The sequence below is a fragment of the Caretta caretta genome, chromosome 27, assembly GCF_965140235.1.
Source record: "Caretta caretta isolate rCarCar2 chromosome 27, rCarCar1.hap1, whole genome shotgun sequence".
Classification (NCBI taxonomy): Eukaryota; Metazoa; Chordata; order Testudines; family Cheloniidae; genus Caretta; species Caretta caretta.
Window position 1 is genome coordinate 1,624,325 of NC_134232.1, and position 18,428 is coordinate 1,642,752.

Here is an 18,428-nt window from a genome sequence, read left to right on the forward strand (position 1 = left end):
GGAGGTCCTGGTGATGTCAAGGAATTATGACGTGATTGGAATAACAGAGACTTGGTGGGATAACTCACATGACTGGAGTACTGTCATGGATGGTAATAAACTGTTCAGGAAGGACAGGCAGGGCAGAAAAGGTGGGGGAGTAGCACTGTATGTAAGGGAGCAGTATGACTGCTCAGAGCTCCGGTATGAAACTGCAGAAAAACCTGAGTGTCTCTGGATTAAGTTTAGAAGTGTGAGCAACAAGAGTGATGTAGTGGTGGGAGTCTGCTATAGACCACCAGACCAGGGGGATGAGGTGGATGGGGCTTTCTTCCGGCAGCTCACAGAAGCTACTAGATCGCATGCCCTGGTTCTCATGGGTGACTTTAATTTTCCTGATATCTGCTGGGAGAGCAATACAGCGGTGCACAGACAATCCAGGAAGTTTTTGGAAAGCGTAGGGGACAATTTCCTGGTGCAAGTGCTAGAGGAGCCAACTAGGGGGGGGAGCTTTTCTTGACCTGCTGCTCACAAACCGGGAAGAATTAGTGGGGGAAGCAAAAGTGGATGTGAATCTGGGAGGCAGCGACCATGAGTTGGTTGAGTTCAGGATCCTGACACAGGGAAGAAAGGTAAGCAGCAGGATACGGACCCTGGATTTCAGGACAGCAGACTTCGACTCCTTCAAGGAACAGATGGGTAGGATCCTCTGGGGGACTAACATGAAGGGGAAAGGAGTCCAGGAGAGCTGGCTGTATTTCAAGGAATCCCTGTTGAGGTTACAGGGACAAACCATCCCGATGTGTCGAAAGAATAGTAAATATGGCAGGCGACCAGCTTGGCTTAATGGTGAAATCCTAGCGGATCTTAAACATAAAAAAGAAGCTTACAAGAAGTGGAAGGTTGGACATATGACCAGGGAAGAGTATAAAAATATTGCTCAGGCATGTAGGAATGAAATCAGGAGGGCCAAATTGCACCTGGAGCTGCAGCTAGTGTAACAAGAAGAGTAACAAGAAGGGTCAAGAGTAACAAGAAGGGTTTCTTCAGGTATGTTGGCAACAAGAAGAAAGCCAAGGAAAGTGTGGGCCCCTTAATGAATGAGGGAGGCAAACTAGTGACAGAGGATGTGGAAAAAGCTAATGTACTCAATACTTTTTTTGCCTCTGTCTTCACGAACAAGGTCAGCTCCCAGACTGCTGCGCTGGGCATCACAACATGGGGAATAGATGGCCAGCCCTCTGTGGAGAAAGAGGTGGTTAGGGACTATTTAGAAAAGCTGGACGTGCACAAGTCCATGGGGCCGGACGAGTTGCATCCGAGAGTGCTAAAGGAATTGGCGGCTGTGATTGCAGAGCCATTGGCCATTATCTTTGAAAACTCGTGGCGAACGGGGGGGAAGTCCCGGATGACTGGAAAAAGGCTAATGTAGTGCCAATCTTTAAAAAAAGGGAAGAAGGAGGATACTGGGAACTACAGGCCAGTCAGCCTCACCTCAGTCCCCGGAAAAAATCGTGGAGCAGGTCCTCAAAGAATCAATCTTGAAGCACTTACATGAGAGGAAAGTGATCAGGAACAGTCAGCATGGATTCACCAAGGGAAGGTCATGCCTGACTAATCTAATCGCCTTTTATGATGAGATTACTGGTTCTGTGGATGAAGGGAAAGCAGTGGATGTATTGTTTCTTGACTTTAGCAAAGCTTTTGACACGGTCTCCCACAGTATTCTTGTCAGCAAGTTGAAGTACGGGCTGGATGAATGCACTATAAGGTGGGTAGAAAGTTGGCTAGGTTGTCGGGCTCAACGGGTAGTGATCAATGGCTCCATGTCCAGTTGGCAGCCGGTGTGAAGTGGAGTGCCCCAGGGGTCGGTTTTGTTCAATATCTTCATAAATGATCTGGAGGATGGTGTGGATTGCACTCTCAGCAAATTTGCGGATGATACTAAACTGGGAGGAGTGGTAGATACGCTGGAGGGCAGGGATAGGATACAGAAGGACCTAGACAAATTGGAGGATTGGGCCAAAAGAAATCTGATGAGGTTCAATAAGGATAAGTGCAGGGTCCGGCACTTAGGACGGAAGAACCCAATGCACAGCTACAGACTAGGGACCGAATGACTAGGCAGCAGTTCTGCGGAAATGGACGAGAAGCTGGATATGAGTCAGCAGCGTGCCCTTGTTGCCAAGAAGGCCAATGGCATTTTGGGATGCATAAGTAGGGGCATAGCGAGCAGATCGAGGGACGTGATCGTCCCCCTCTATTCGACATTGGTGAGGCCTCATCTGGAGTACTGTGTCCAGTTTTGGGCCCCACACTACAAGAAGGATGTGGATAAATTGGAGAGAGTCCAGCGAAGGGCAACAAAAATGATTGGGAGTCTGGAACACATGACTTATGAGGAGAGGCTGAGGGAACTGGGATTGTTTGGTCTGCAGAAGAGAAGAATGAGGGGGGATTTGATAGCTGCTTTCAACTACCTGAGAGGTGGTTCCAGAGAGGATGGTTCTAGACTATTCTCAGTGGTAGAAGAGGACAGGACAAGGAGTAATGGTCTCAAGTTGCAGTGGGGGCGGTTTAGGTTGGATATTAGGAAAAACTTTTTCACTAGGAGGGTGGTGAAACACTGGAATGTGTTACCTAGGGAGGTGGTAGAATCTCCTTCCTTAGAAGTTTTTAAGGTCAGGCTTGACAAAGCTCTGGCTGGGATGATTTAATTGGGGATTGGTCCTGCTTTGAGCAGGGGGTTGGACTAGATGACCTCCTGAGGTCCCTTCCAACCCTGATATTCTATGATTGTCTTCTCTGAACTTAGTAACAAAAGTAGTCCACCAGCCTCACTACTTAGATCTGTCCTATCTTGGTGGATACTTTCCAAAGCCAGTAATAACGGTTGCAGTAATTTTAAGACAACAGCCAAGAATCACTCATGAGAAAGGTAGCAGGTTTTCCCAGGTTGGACTAATTTGAATTTCAATCCCAGTGTATCTTCTGTTTCCAAGACATTCAGTCCCTTTGGACTGTTGCTGAAAAAAAGAGAGTATAAAAAAAGCCATTCAATGTGTGGCTTTTTAATGTCTTTAGGATTCTGCAGCTTGTACTGGTGCTAGCTGGAGTAGATGGATTCTGCGGTGTGTATTGGAGAGATTAGGGTTACACTGTTCTCTGAGCAAAGCTTGTACTCCACTATGTCTTCCAGAGAAGTTTATAGCTCCATCAAATGCACAAGCAGCCATCTGTTTGGGGTCCATTTGACAAGCATTTAACTATCCTAAGATGTCAAAGATGGAGCTGATGTGTCTTCTATAACCTGAGCATCTAGAATGCATCTACTGGCCTACCACGGACATCAAGATAGCATACGCAATGACTTAATACTTGATGCCTGTTTGCATTGCATTGGTGCTTCATCAGCCACATATGCACATATTTTGAATATGGTGAGAGAGTTCTTCACTTTTCCAACTGTGGAGTCTTTCACTCTTGCAGCACATGCTTCTAGAGAGTCAGCTGAGTTTTTTCAGAAAGATAGCGAGCATTTGCCAGTCTTGTTCGAAACCAGTGTCCAACTTCCACTTAACATTGGCCTCCAGTTTGCAGTGTGCGGTCTCTTGCTTAAATAGAAAGTAGGATGCCACAGCCATGTTGGTCCACATAAACTGAGTTGTGTCTCCTCCTTTCTTAACAGCCTCGTTACGTTCTTCTAAAATTGGCTTGGACAGTGACGGGCTTATCAGGCTTTCTGCATGTTGGTGCAGTCCAGAGGCCTGGTGTTTTGCAGCCTTTTCATATAGGTTGCCAGTATTGGCTTAGCTGATTGGCTTAGCTTGAATTGGCTTAGCTTGAATACTGCGTGCAGTTCTGGTCACCCCATCTCAAAAAAAGATATATTGGAATTGGAAATGGTACAGAGAAGGGCAACAAAAATTATTAGCGGTATGGAACAGATTCCATAGGAGGAGAGATTAAAAAGACTGGGACTTTTCAGCTGGGAAAAGAGACGAGTAAGGGGGGATATGATAGAGGTTTATAAAATCGTGACTGGTATGGAGAAAATGAATAAGGAAGTGTTATTTACCCCTTCACTTAACACAAGAACCAGGGGTCACCCAATGAAATTAATAGGCAGCAAGTTTAAAACAAACAAAAGGAAGTATTTCTTCACACAACACACAGTCACCCATGGAACTTTTTGCCAGGGAAGTTGTGAAGGCCAAAATTATAACAGGGTTCAAAAAAAAGAACTAGATAACTTCACGGAGCATAGGTCCATCAATGGCTATTAGCCAGGATGGCCCAGGATCCAACACAATGCTCTGAGTGTCCCTAGCTTCTGTTTGCCAGAAGCTGGGAATGGGTGACAGGAGATGGATCAATTGATGATTCTCTGTTCTGTTCATTCCCTCTGAAGCATCTGGAATAGTCACTGTCGGAAGACAGGATACTGGGATAGACGGACCATTGATGAGACCCAATATGGCCGTTCTCACATAAAAATATTTATAATCATAAAAAAGTTTAGTACAAAAACTCCAAGATAATGACCTCTTGAGATAGCGATGATGTGAGATAACGACCTTGGCAAATAATACATTTTTAAAATCTTGGCCTACTAGGAAACACATATTTATATAAATTTCCCAGTCACAAATCTAGCATTCTGTAGCAAAGCCACTAAAACATGGTCCAATGCTCTGGCCCAGGTTTGTTATGCCACCGTTCACTCTACCACTCCATCCCCCATGGCCCTGCACTGTCACTTTCTCCTGCCACTGTGACCTCTGCGAGTTGGTCTCTCATGCTTCCACCAGCTCTCAGTGAGTTCAGCTCTCAGTTGGGCAAGCTCGCTGCTACTGCGGGCTGGGCCGTCTCTTCCACAGAAACACTGTCCTGCAGCAGGTCTGAGCACTTAGACCTGATTCTCAGTGATTTCAGCTCGAGTGGTCACTTAAACCAAAAGACTCTCTATGGAGCCTAATCCGCTCTCTCTCTAAACAGGAGAGAGGGGCAGGTCAACTAGTGCCTGTGACTCTTAGGCAGAGCCCACCCCACCAAGCAAACCACCTGTCCCCATCCTCTCTCTCTTCACTCCGATCTGGCATCCAAACTCTTGCTTAGCAAGTGCAGTTCAGTTGCGGGTGACCAGGGCTTAATCTGTAAGGAAAGAGGTGCTGGGGCTCAGGCAAGTTTGTTACTTTCATAACTGACGTGACAAGCCCAGAGGTCTCAGGGCTCTGAACGGCCAAGCCTAGAGGTGACGGGGTTCAGCCCTGGCAAGCCCTGCCACAAATTAAGCATGGAGGGAGACCCCCTCATTCAGTCAGGCTAAGCCCAGGTCTGCTGCCCTTTACTCCTGCAATCAGGAGAACAACAGTTCATGACCCCCACATTGAATGCTACAGGGATTTGTAACCCAACACCAGCCAAAATTGATCACTTGGGCAGCAGAGCTCTGTCTGCTGATACCTAGGCAGAGTAGGTGTGTTCATGTAAATACGGTCTGGTCCTGAAGCCTTTCCACCCTCCACTGGCTCATCACTGGCTGTCACGGGAGAGCTGATTCAGACCTTGCTTACAAATCATAATTTGAAATTATTAGGTAGGCCAATATAGCCAAAACAAATGTGCCGACATTGTCATAAATAACAGCTGTGTGAGGAAGTTAGTCTTTGTTCACACTTTTCAAACCCATTCTGCTTTCTCAGGTACAAATATTTTCTCATACACTGTATCTGCCTTTAAGTGTGGATTAATGCTTCAATTTCAATTCAAATTTCCAATCAACAACTAAACTGGCAACACTGCATGTAACTGGGGAGGGTGTTGGGGAAATTCAGGGCGGGGGGGGGGGGCAGGTCTAGGGAAATCCCTGGTCTTATGTCTAAATCACAGGACTGGGAGCTTTGACTTCTGGGTTCTGCTTCCAACTCTTCTGCTTTCTTGCCACTTCCCTATTCAGGGTCAGTGACTTTTGTAGCCTACGTCCAAAACTTATGATAGTATGCGTGGCTGTTGTGCAAATTGGCCTCCCTAAGGTCTGCTGCTATTCAGTCCATGTACTGAGTCTTTGGCCTCCCTCTTGGTCATCTTCCATTCATGATTACAAGAGCCATCTCATCAATATAACTCTCAGGTCTTGGCTAGACAAGTCCATACCAATATAGCCTAGTCTCCCTCAACTGGTCTTCAATTGGAGCAACGTGCATTAGACCCATCATAACCTTATTTCATTTCCTTTCATGGATCATCCAACCATTTCATCATCTCAACATCTTTATTTCTGTGTGGAAGAGTATATTGATTTATTTTCTTGTTGCTGGCCTAGTCTCTGTTCTGTACATTAGGATGGGTTGATTTACAATTTTATACACTCTATCTTTTAACTTTGGCATTCTTATCACAGAGGACAGGAGTCAGTTCCTGCCCTTTGCACCAAGCAGTTGTGGTACAATGCCGGGCAGGAATCAGGAGGGCACCATTGTCAGCAACCATTGACCCTAGGGTATTTCAATTCTTTCACTATAAGGTCTGTGCCTGTGATATGCTTTATGGTGGGTCCTCCTTCATCAGTTTTCATAGCCTAAGTCTTACCAATGTTCAGACTAAGTCCCTCCTGCTCAAAACTGTGTTGCCACTTGCAGGGTCTCACAATCTTCTGCACCTATCACTAAGTCATCAGTGAAGAGCATGTTCCAAGGGGGCTCCTTTCGTATATTCTCACAAATCACATCCAGGACAATGCTCAACAAAAAAGAGCTCAACACTGTCCCCTGGTGCAGACCAGCATTTACTGGAAATTCTCTGTTGTAGCCCCATTTGGTTATGGCTAGAGTAGTCACTCCATCAATACATATCCTGGATAAGACAGACGCATCCTGCTGACACACCACTACATTGCAAACCCCACTAAATTCTCTTTGTACATGATTGTACACTTTCTCCAAGTCCACAAAGTCCATGCCGATCTCTTTTCTCTGAATTTCTCCATGAGGATTCATAGACCATATATAGCAACAGTTGTACTTCCCAGCATAAATCTGTGCTGACCCTTCCAAATTTCAACTTTTCCATGCAGACGCTTTTCAATAATCTTCTCCCATATTTTAATACCTTGTGACATCAGCTTCATTGCGTGATAATCAGCCCACAGTGTAATATTTCCTTCATGTTTAAGGCGCCTCAAAGCTTTTACTCTCTTGTAGAAGAATATAATTGAGCAGGTTTGTAAAATAATTTGATATCTTGGACCCTTCTTTTGGCTTCCTTTTTTGTCTCCACAGAAGCCAGGTTATCTCTGCTTAATCCACTGGCTTGCCATTTTTTAAAAGTTATTTTTTTTCTTCTCAGTGGATTCTTTAACTTGAGGATTCCACTACCAAGTCTCCCTTTTGACACTGGTGTCATCACTCCTTGGACTTCATGTGCCGTTTATCAGCAATATTAACTTTAGTTTGCACCAATTATCCTCCAACATCCCTGTGTGTAGTCAGGAAATCAATACATTACTTCTTATTTAAAGATTTTTTCATTCCTATCTTTTAAGTTTCCACCACTTAGGCGTTTCCTGTGCCCAGGAGTTCAGACGTTTCTGAGGTCTCTGCATTCTGAAGTCCATAAGAAGATGTCTGTGTTGCTGCACAATGCACTTGCGTATAATTACCCTATAATTCATTAATCATGATCTATTAATTCTTTTTATTAAAAATAAATCAATTTGAGGCTTGTACCCTCCACTGGGAAAAATTATGAGGTGGCTTTCCCTCTTGTGAAAGTGTGTGCAATGCCAGACAAGTCTGTACTGTCATTCCCTCTCAGAGTTTCTGGTTCCAATGCTGTGCTCTCCTTGAACTGTTTCATATCCAGCCTTTGCCATTCCAACATGCGCCTTTAGATCTGCTCCAGTAATTATCTTCTTGTTGGGTGGCATGTCTGGAATAAGGCACAACAACTTATTGAAAAGCTCTTTTTACCTTTTGTAAAAATTGGTTGTTTGCAGCTGATTTGCTGCGTAACCATAGGCAAATTGCTTCCCTTATCATTCCAAAAGATGTGCTCTAGCTCAACTGGAAGATATAGGGTTGATACAGGAATCATTGGGTGAAATTCTCTGACCTGTGCTAGACAAGAGCTCATATTATATAATTATAATGGTCCCTTCTGGCCTTAAAAATCTATGAATCTCTATGCCTCAGTTTCTCCATTCCTAAAAAATAGGGATAATACAGATTTATTCCATGGGGATTTTGTGATGTGATGCCTATACAATTATTTAGCACAGTAGTACCTGAAGATCTCACCTGAGATGCAGGCCCCCAATGCAGTAGGCCCTGTATAAAGGCACAGTAAGAGACATTCCTTTCCCAAAGAGCTTACAATGGTAGTAGACAAAAAAGGCAAAGGATGTATTATTATCCCTATTTCACAGATGGGGAATGGAGGCAGAGAGATTGTGAGATACCTACGGTCACAGGCACAGTCTGTAGCAGTGCCAGAATTTTAATCAAGTTTTCCCGAGTTCCACTGGCTGCATTGCTTTAATCAGCCTTGGAGTAAAGTGCTTTGAGATCCTCAGATGGAAGGTACTATGGAACTGAGAGGCAAAGGAAGATCACCCTGCATGGGGAGCAGGCGGGAGTCGGGGCAATGGGGCAGAGCGGGGAAGTTGGGGTGTCAGGGATAGGAAGGGACATGGGGTAGGTGCTCTGCATGGGGCGTCAGGGGAGCAACTGAGACTTGTTGGGGTGAGGTGCTGACCTGCTCCCTGGCTGGATCCTGAGTCCTGCTCTTGCCTTCACCTCCTCACATGTGCATGCAATTCACAAAGAATGATGCACACGGGTGGCAAAGTAGGTCCACTGCCCCTGATAGAAGTGCAAAGTATAGTAAGTCCTGAGGCAGAAGCCTTTAGCTACATGAAATGTTCTGACAGTTTGAAATGACAATGGAAGAGTTTTCCTGTGCATAGATGCAGTAAACCTGGGTCCAATTCTGTTCTGACCTCACCAGTGCAACCCCCTCTGACTTGAGTGCAGTTTCACAGGTCTAGCTGAGGGAAGTGGTGGGCTCCTTGCCCTATTTTTCTGTCAGGTAACTCATGGGTTTAGGCCCATAATATACAGGTTACAAAGAATACTGTCTGTCTCATGTGTGGGAGTAAATGTCATATCCCATTGCACAGACTATTTATAGCACAGCATATTTGGGAAGTGAAACTTCTTAATGGTGAAGTTTTCAACCAGTTGCTTCAGGTTTCAATTCAGCTGCTTCAGCCTCCAGAGCAGCTCAGACCTCATTGCACAGGGCACTGAGAAAGACAGCTTCCTGGCTGAGACTTTAAGGCTGCAGGGAGCAGTCCAGAGAGTGCTATTTGAATGAGTGGCCTTGGGAGATAAAGAAGATAGAGAAAATAGTTAAAGCTACAAGACTTGGTTTCTCTCAATGAAAACACTAACAGATGGAATTGCTGTATATAATGAACTAAGAGACAAATTCTGATCTTAGTAAAACTGACGTACGTCTGGCCCAACCCCATTGAAATCAATGGAATTACTCAAGTATTAGATAGATATATTTATCTGAACCAAGAAATTTATAAAAAACAATCAAACGGGGTCAGGGGAAGAGGAAGTATGGACCTATGATACTTCCTGGGGGTACCCAGAGTTGTGAGACACATTGCTCCCATCTTCCCTTAGCATAAGGAAACCTCGTCTGTGCCTGCCAGTGGTCAGCTCCCCAACTCCATCCGCAACACAAGCTCTCCCACTAGGCCTTGAAGGCTCTGCTGTCTCTCTACAGATTAGCAATAGGCACACTCTGCTCTAGGGTTGCTAGGCATCCAGTTTTCAACCGGAATGCCCGGTCACAAAGGGACCATGGCAGCACCAGTCGGCACCGTCAACCGAGCCATTAAAAGTCCAGTCGGTGGCACAGCGGGGGCCCGGGGATAAGGCAGGCCCCCTTAGCCAGGTCCTTGTGGCCCCTAGGTGCATGGGTGGCCAGGGATGCTCTGCACGCTGTCCCCGCCCCTAGTGCCAGCTCTGCAGCTCCCATCGGCTGGGAACTGCATGTGGTGTTTCGTTTTCCCTTTGGGAAATATGGTCACCCTACTTTGCTGGCATAAGAACTGAACAGGCAACCTGGCCTGCGGGCGCGAGGGCAGTGCGCAGAGCCACGCTGGATGCCCATGCACCTAGGGGCTGCAGGGACCTGGGAGCCGCGGTAAGCGCTGCCGGGACCTCACACCTCCTCCCGCACCCCAACTCCTGCCCCAGCCTGGAGTCCCCTCCCGTACCCAAACTCCCTCCCAGAGCCTGGATCCCTCCAACACCCTGCCCCAGCCCTGAGCCCCCTCCTGCACCCCAAGCCCCTCATTCCTGGCCCAACCCCATAGCCCACGCCCTGAGCCAGAGCCTGCACCCTCTCCCGCACTCTGAACCCCTCAGCCCCAGCCCAGAGCCCCCTCCTGCACCCCAAACTCCTCATCCCTGGCCCCACCCCAGAGCCTACACCCCCAACTGGAGTCCTCACCAGCTTCCCACACCCCAATCCCCTGCCCCAGCCTGGTGAAAGTGAGTAAGGGTGGGGGAGAATGAGCAACAGGGGGAGGGGAGATGGAGCGAGCGGAGGCGGGGCCTTGGAGAAGGGGAAATGCAGGGCCTTGGGGTGGGGCAGGGGTGTTTGGTTTTGCGCGATTAGAAAGTTGGCAACCCTACTGCTGCCCCTGTGCCCTCCCTGGAGTATCCAGCCCCCGGTCCACTGGACACTCACAGTATTAACATATTTGCTGCTTGCAGAGAAACAAACAACTTACCAAAAAGAAAAGGAGTACTTGTGGCACCTTAGAGACTAACCAATTTATTTGAGCATGAGCTTTCGTGAGCTACAGCTCACTTCATCACATGTGATGAAGTGAGCTGTAGCTCACGAAAGCTCATGCTCAAATAAATTGGTTAGTCTCTAAGGTGCCACAAGTACTCCTTTTCTTTTTGCAAATACAGACTAACACGGCTGTTCCTCTGAAACAACTTACCAATTCCACTCCAGATCACCACTCTGCTTAACATACAGCACTTAGATATGTTTATAGTGAAACCAAGTATACATTTATTTAAAAAAGCATAGAGATTCAAGTAATAAGAAGTATTGTAAACCTATGGTTATATATAAAACAGAATCATAACACACATTATAGGGCCTAGATTTAAATAACAAGATACTCTCATGTCTTGCTCACCCAATAGCCTCACAGCGTTTTACAGCCAAGCTGGCTGTGATTCTCCTTTCATGAGACAGACATGGTGCCAGGTTGGCTTCTAGGTGAAGAAGTGCCATCCAACACTGGAATCTAAGATATACCTAAACATGTTTTTGTTTTTAATTCAAAAGCTGGACATTCCCCTGCTGTTTGTTTTGTACTGTAAACTTCCTCTCCTGTAGATTCACTTTCTTATTTATCTTATGACTCAGTATGCAAATAGGCATGCATTCTGAGACATACAATAAATTACCAGACAGGGAGATGGGTGCCTGCTACCTGAAGGTGTTCTCCTGTCTGAAAGGAACATTTCCAAGGTATGTCATTGCCAGGTGATCTGCCTTAACTCCAAGGACTGTAAAAACATAAATTTTAGTATAGATACATAACTCCTTAAATATTATCCATGCATATATTTTGCAACGATGAAAATGGCCAGTGGGCCACTGGTTCTTGGCAGAGACCTCACATGCCACCCTTCAGTGAACTGTTATGCACATATCTGAACCAGAGGATCCCTGTAAAACCCTATTCACCCCTTATGCCCTCTGTCAGTTAGCACTAAGAGGTCCCTGGATCACAGCAACTCATTTTAGAAAGTGCTTCTGATCTTTCAATCATTTTTAATGTAACACAATGTACCTGGATGGGGAAGGGATTGAACCCAGGAACTCTACATTTAAAAACATGAGATATTACTGCCTGAGCTAAAAGACTTAACTTGAATGGTGCAGCCAACTCATAAATCTCTGATCCTGCCACTGAAGGGGACAGAGAACGACACTTTAAGTATTGCTTATGCCTCCTGGCTGGGGGCATATATCCCAAGCTTTGGAGGTCCTGCACAGCTGAAATCCTGGTATAAGTCACCACTTGAAACATGACATCCCTAGGTCAGTCATAAGCAGCAGGGACTGGACCTGAAACTCTAGATCTAAAAGGTAGTAAAGACTGCTTTTAGATGAGTGGTCCCAGGTTCAGTTGCCACCATCAACCCATCCAGGGGGACGGCATTCCATGAAGTTGTTGTTCTAGATTTGTAGCCATAGCTACTGGATATATTCAGAGAAGCAGGTCTTGGCATCAGTTGCATCAATGAGAGGCAGGACTCTGCCTAGACCAAGGCTGTCCATACTTCATGACACTAGTGGCTACATTGGTGATATGCAGCATCCGGGTACCAGCAACAAATGTATATAGGCATTTTACTCCTAGGGGAATTCTGTGCCAAAAAATTCAGCGCCAAAAAATTCAGCACCAAAAAATTCAAAATTCTGCATATTTTATTTGTCAAAATACATTACAGAACATAAAAAAAAAAAAGTAGAATGTCATTTTAAAGGAAAGTCACACACATGAAAGTCATATAATTTTGCTAATCATTATCCTGGACCTGGCTGGGTACTTTGGGAAGTGCTTGGTTCTGATTGTCCTGACATGTTTTATTTGCCCTCAAAGGATTTTTTTTAATCGGTAAAATAAATCCTGAGCTGTCATCGAACCCCACTGTGCCACTTTGGTACAGGAAAAAAGTGAGAAATCACTTAGATCTTCCTAGGCTGAGGATTCCCTTACTGTCATTTACTATAAGGCTCCTTTACATCACTCTGGCAATGTAGGGGCCTTAAAACTTTCCCAGGTTTTATGCTTCTGGGGAATTTGCTGAGAATGGGAAGAGTTAACTAACAACAGGAACAATAACAATGTTACTACGTAGGCAGGCTGCTACATTTCTGCCTCAGAGAATGAGATCAGTTAACTCAGGCAGGCTGCTACATTTCTGCCCCTAGCCTGCCTCGTGCATAATAAAAAGCCCTACCCTTCCATGCCAAGAAGCTGCAGGAGTCTGTCCCTCTCGCTCGCTTATTGGCACACACGCGCATACGCCCAGTCCTGCCCCACCACCATGATCAACCATGCAGGCACGCATGCCCAGCCCCCTTTCCCCCATCTGAGGCTGCTCCAGGCATGCTGAGCTGCCAAGGAAGAGGAGCATGTCCCCTGGCAGATTTTTTTTGGTTTTTCTGCACAGGGGGCATAGAAAAATGCAGGCCATATGAATTTCTGCGCCCCTGCAGGGGCACAGAATTCTCTCAGGAGTAATGTTTACATACATTTGAACACCTGGCTATTTTTGTATGTACCATACTTGTACCTGTCTTGGTAGCTGCTTGTTTGAATTTTTCTTCAGCAATACAATCCTGTATTTGTTCACACTTGGCCTCACCTTGCAGTTATAGGGACAGGCCAAGCAGGGGTGGCAGCAAGCAGTCCCGACAATTTACTCCAGGCCACCAACACCACCCTGAACCCCCACACTAAACCCAACAACTGAAATTAAACCCACAGTATTACAGCCCACAGGAGACTAGACCATTATATGCCACAGGCAGAGAATAGGAGGGACCAAGGTGCACCAGTGCCTGAGGCCCCCAGTGTGACCAAAAGAACCCCTGTATTCACACCCTACACATTTCTGTAATAACCTTTGTATAAAATATGCCTTGTGAGGTATCATTTGAAAACTAACCCCTCACTGGTCAATAATATAATGGTGAAATGTATGTAGCAATATTATATGTAAAGTTATGAAATCCCTCTGTATGATGTTTTTAGCATATGTTCAAAACCACACAGCCCTGCCCCGGCAGAATTATCCTGAATGAGGGAATGTGTCAGGTTTCAGAGGAACAGCCGTGTTAGTCTGTATTCGCAAAAAGAAAAGGAGTACTTGTGGCACCTTAGAGACTAACCAATTTATTTGAGCATGAGCTTTCGTGAGCTACAGCTCACTTCATCAGATGTATGAAACTGAATTAATAGTATCCAATTAAACTGGAAATGGCCCACCTGTTGATCACTTTAGATAAGCTATTACCAGCAGGACAGTGGGGTGGGAGGAGGTATTGTTTCATATTCTCTGTGTGTATATAAAGTCTGCTGCAGTTTCCAGTTTAATTGGATACTATTAATTCAGTTTCATACATCTGATGAAGTGAGCTGTTGCTCACGAAAGCTCATGCTCAAATAAATTGGTTAGTCTCTAAGGTGCCACAAGTACTCCTTTTCTTTTTGAGGGAATGTGTGTTTATCTCAATTTATATATACACAGTAAACAAGGTCCTTGAGACTGCAGGGAGAGGAGATGGCAGGAGACAAAGCAGATTTGCATTGCAGCAAACACAGGTGAGAAGAAAGAGCATGGAGTCTCCTTCATCAACAGACTCCGTATCACCTTCTTTACTGTTTGAATAATCTTTACTTTGAAGGGTAACCCTTAAAAAGAATCCATATCAATGGTTAATTGGACTATGAAAGAAAGGGAGAGAAAACCCCAAGCATGCTCTCTCTCTCTTTCACTTAAGACGACAACGGAATGAGTCCTTCAACTTTAAGGGGAGATCCTGACCCACAAATTTGGTCAGTCATGTTGCTAGGAACATGTGGTAATGATTTTACCTTGAACTAAGTCTAGCTTGTTAAGTTTTAGCTACTAGAAAGCATTTTATCTTTATTTCCCTTGTAGTCATTTCTGACTTTAATACCTGATACTTAAATTCACTTAAAACCTCTCTGTGGCGGGTTTTGTACCTCATCAACCCCTTTGATGGGGGGGGCAAGGGGTAACCCCACCTCTCTGCGTCTATGCTGGTTCTACTACCTCTCTGGTAGTCAGTACTGTGGGGCCTAATGGCCAGAGCTCATATAACTCCTCTTCCCCTAGTGGGATAGCGCAGCCTAGCAGCCGGAGTCCATATACTATGCACCTACAGCAGTGTGGCCCAATGGCCAGAGTCCCTCTATGTCCTTTGGGATAAGGGGGGAGGGGGTCGAGTGACTATGTCATCAAAGGGGGGGCGGTTAGTGACCCCTGGTGGGGGAGCTCAGGCCCACGGCCCTGCCAGTGGTGGGGTGATCTGCCATGGGGTCAGCGGGGAATCTGACCGAAACATGCTGACCTCACAGTGGTGGGAGGTACCACTCCCTTACCTTCCCTAGGTCACTTCCCACCAGTTCTCCAACAGCAGTAGTCCCTGTGGCATCGGGGCCTCCAGGTTCCTCAGCACCCAACACTCCCTGGGGTTCCAATGGCTGCGAGCCTCTGGTCCCAGTTCCTGGCTCCTCAGCTCTTCCCGGTAAGGGCTGTAACTGATCCTGGACTGCAGCCTCCGCTGAGCATCCTTCCTCCTCGGCCGCCTGCCCCAACTGAGCAGCTCTGCAGGCTTTTATACCTGATTTCCGGTTGGAGCATGCCCAGCAGAGCCTCAGGGGCATGGCTTTCTCTGCTAGGAGGGAAGGGTTAACCCTCTCAGTCCCAGTGTGGGTCCGGTTCGCCCTGTCACACTCTCTTTATAGTTAAATAAACTTGCTTTATTTTTTAATCTCAGAGAATCCAATGGTGTGTTCAAACTGGATTGTTTGGCAACACCAGTTAAAGTAGCAAAGTGTTGAATACTGACCCTTTACAGGGCAATGGATCTTTAATATCTGATCTGTTCAGGAGTGGGCTGGACAGCACAGAGCACACATACTGGGGAAAATTTGGGACTGGGAGTGTGTTGGGATCACCCTGAAAGTAGTAACCCAGGCTGGTGGAAGTCAGAGGGTGACTGGTGTGTTGCTGACAAGCTGATTGGGTCAGAGTTGCTGGACCAGGCTACAGCTATGCACAGACGCTCAGGGTACGACCTGCATGCTGGTAGCTGTTTATGGGCAACCAAGTATTGCGAGAGGCACCCAAGGTGGCAGCGCAGGCAGTGGCACAACCCCCACCGATCTGGATTTTGCCTCTAGGAGGCGACACCTACAATGGCAGGGGAATGGCGGTCTCAACGGTTTTGGCAAAAGTGGGCATATGTCCCATTTGCTGTTGCCGACTTGATCAGTTGGCAAGAGCAAATGGAACAAATGCCGACTTTTGTGAAAAAAAAGTGGAGTGCGGTGAGGAGGAACATGCGGGGGGGGGGGGGAGCAGCAATGTCAACCCTGTGCAGGGATCATGTGGGGGGGGGGAACAGGGGGCAGGTAGGGCTCCAGTAAGCAGTGACCCCAACCTCATGCAGGGGTGGAGAGCAGGGTTTGGGTGAGCAGTGACCCCAGGCATGTGCAGGGGGCGGGGGAGGGGAAGGGAGGGCTCAGATGAGCAGCGACACAAGACCAATCCTTGCTCAGGGGGCAGGTACGGCTCGGGCGAGCGGCTCCAGCCAGCCCTGCAGGGAGTAGGGGGGGACTCCGGCAAGAAGCTCAGGCCAGCCCCATGCAGGGGGGGAAGAGGAGGGCTTGGGTCAGCCCCGTGTGGTGTCCCGTTTTCCCTTTGGGAAATATGGTCACCCTACTTTGCTGGCATAAGAACCGAGCAGGCAGCAACCTGATGCTGCTGCCACCAAGCTTACAAGCCGGCCAGCTGCTCCCTTCAGCAATTGGGTGGGCCAGCCAATCAGGCAGTCCTACCACAACCCAGCTCAGCTCATTAATCTGCCAGCAGGGTAGGCTAGTTAGTCCTCAGGCTCAGCTGAAGGAGTTCACTCCTGACATCCAGACTCTCACCCTTCTAATGGATAGAAACCTTCTTCTAATTTCCAGCCTGAATTTGTTCATGACTAGTTTATATCCATTTATTCTTGTGCCAACAGTGTCTTTTAGCTTAAATAGCTCTTCATCCTCCCTGATGTATTTATAGAGAGCAATCATATCCTCTCTTTTGCTAGACTACTTTTTTTTTTGCTAGACTAAGCAAGCCTTCTTTTGCTAGACTAAGCCAAGCTCTTCCAGTTTCCTCTTACAAGATTCTCCATTCCCCTGATCATCCTAGGAGCTCTTGTCTGCATCTTTTACAGTTAAAAATAATCTTTCTTGAAATATGGGTGACCAGAATTGTCCATAGTATTCCAAATTAGTTTGTATCAGTGCCTTGTACAGCCACCTGGTGGCTGACCTTTGTGACTTTGTCCGCACCCACAACTATTTCACATTTGGGGACAATATACACCTTCAAGTCAGCGGCACTGCTATGGGTACCCGCATGGCCCCACAGTATGCCAACATTTTTATGGCTGACTTAGAACTACACTTCCTCAGCTCTCGTCCCCTAACACCCCTACTCTACTTGCGCTACATTGATGACATCTTCATCATGGAAAAGAAGCCCTTGAGGAATTTCACCATGATTTCAACAATTTCCATCCCACCATCAACCTCAGCCTAGACCAATCCATACAAGTGGTCCATTTCCTGGACACTACTGTGCTAATAAGCAATGGTCACATAAACACCACCCTACACCAGAAAACTACTGACCGCTATACTTACCTACATGCCTCCAGCTTCCATCCAGGACACACCACACAATCCATTGTGTACAGCCAAGCTCTAAGATACAACCGCATTTGCGCCAATCCCTCTGACAGAGACAAACACCCACAAGATCGCTATCAACCATTCTTAAAACTACGGTACCCACCTGCTGAAGTGAAAAAACAGATTGACAGAGCCAGAAGAGTACCCAGAAGTCACCTACTACAGGACAGGCCCAACAAAGAAAATAACAGAACACCACTAGCTGTCACCTTCAGCCCCCAACTAAAACCTCTCCAGTGCATCATCAAAGATTTACAGCCTATCCTGAAAAATGATCCCTCACTCTCACAGATCTTGGGAGACAGACCAGTCCTCGCTTACAGACAGCCCCCCAACCTGAAGCAAATACTCACCAGCAACCACACACCACACAACAAAAACACTAACCCAAAGCCCGATGACGACTCTGTCCACATATTTATTCAAGTGACACCATCATAGGACCTAACCACATTAGCCACACCATCAGGGGCTCATTCACCTGCACATCTACCAATGTGATATATGCCATCATGTGCCAGCAATGTCTCTCTGCCATGTACATTGGCCAAACCAGACAGTCTCTACGCAAAAGAATAAATGGATACAAATCTGACATCAGGAATCATAACATTCAAAAACCGGTAGGAGAACACTTCAACCTCTCTGGCCACTCAGTAAAAGATTTAAGGGTGGCAATTTTGCAACAGAAAAGCTTCAAAAACAGACTCCAACGAGAAACTGCTGAGCTTGAATTAATATGCAAACTAGATACCATTAACTTGGGTTTGAATAGAGACTGGGAGTGGCTGGGTCATTACACATATTGAATCTATTTCCCTAAGTTAAGTATCCT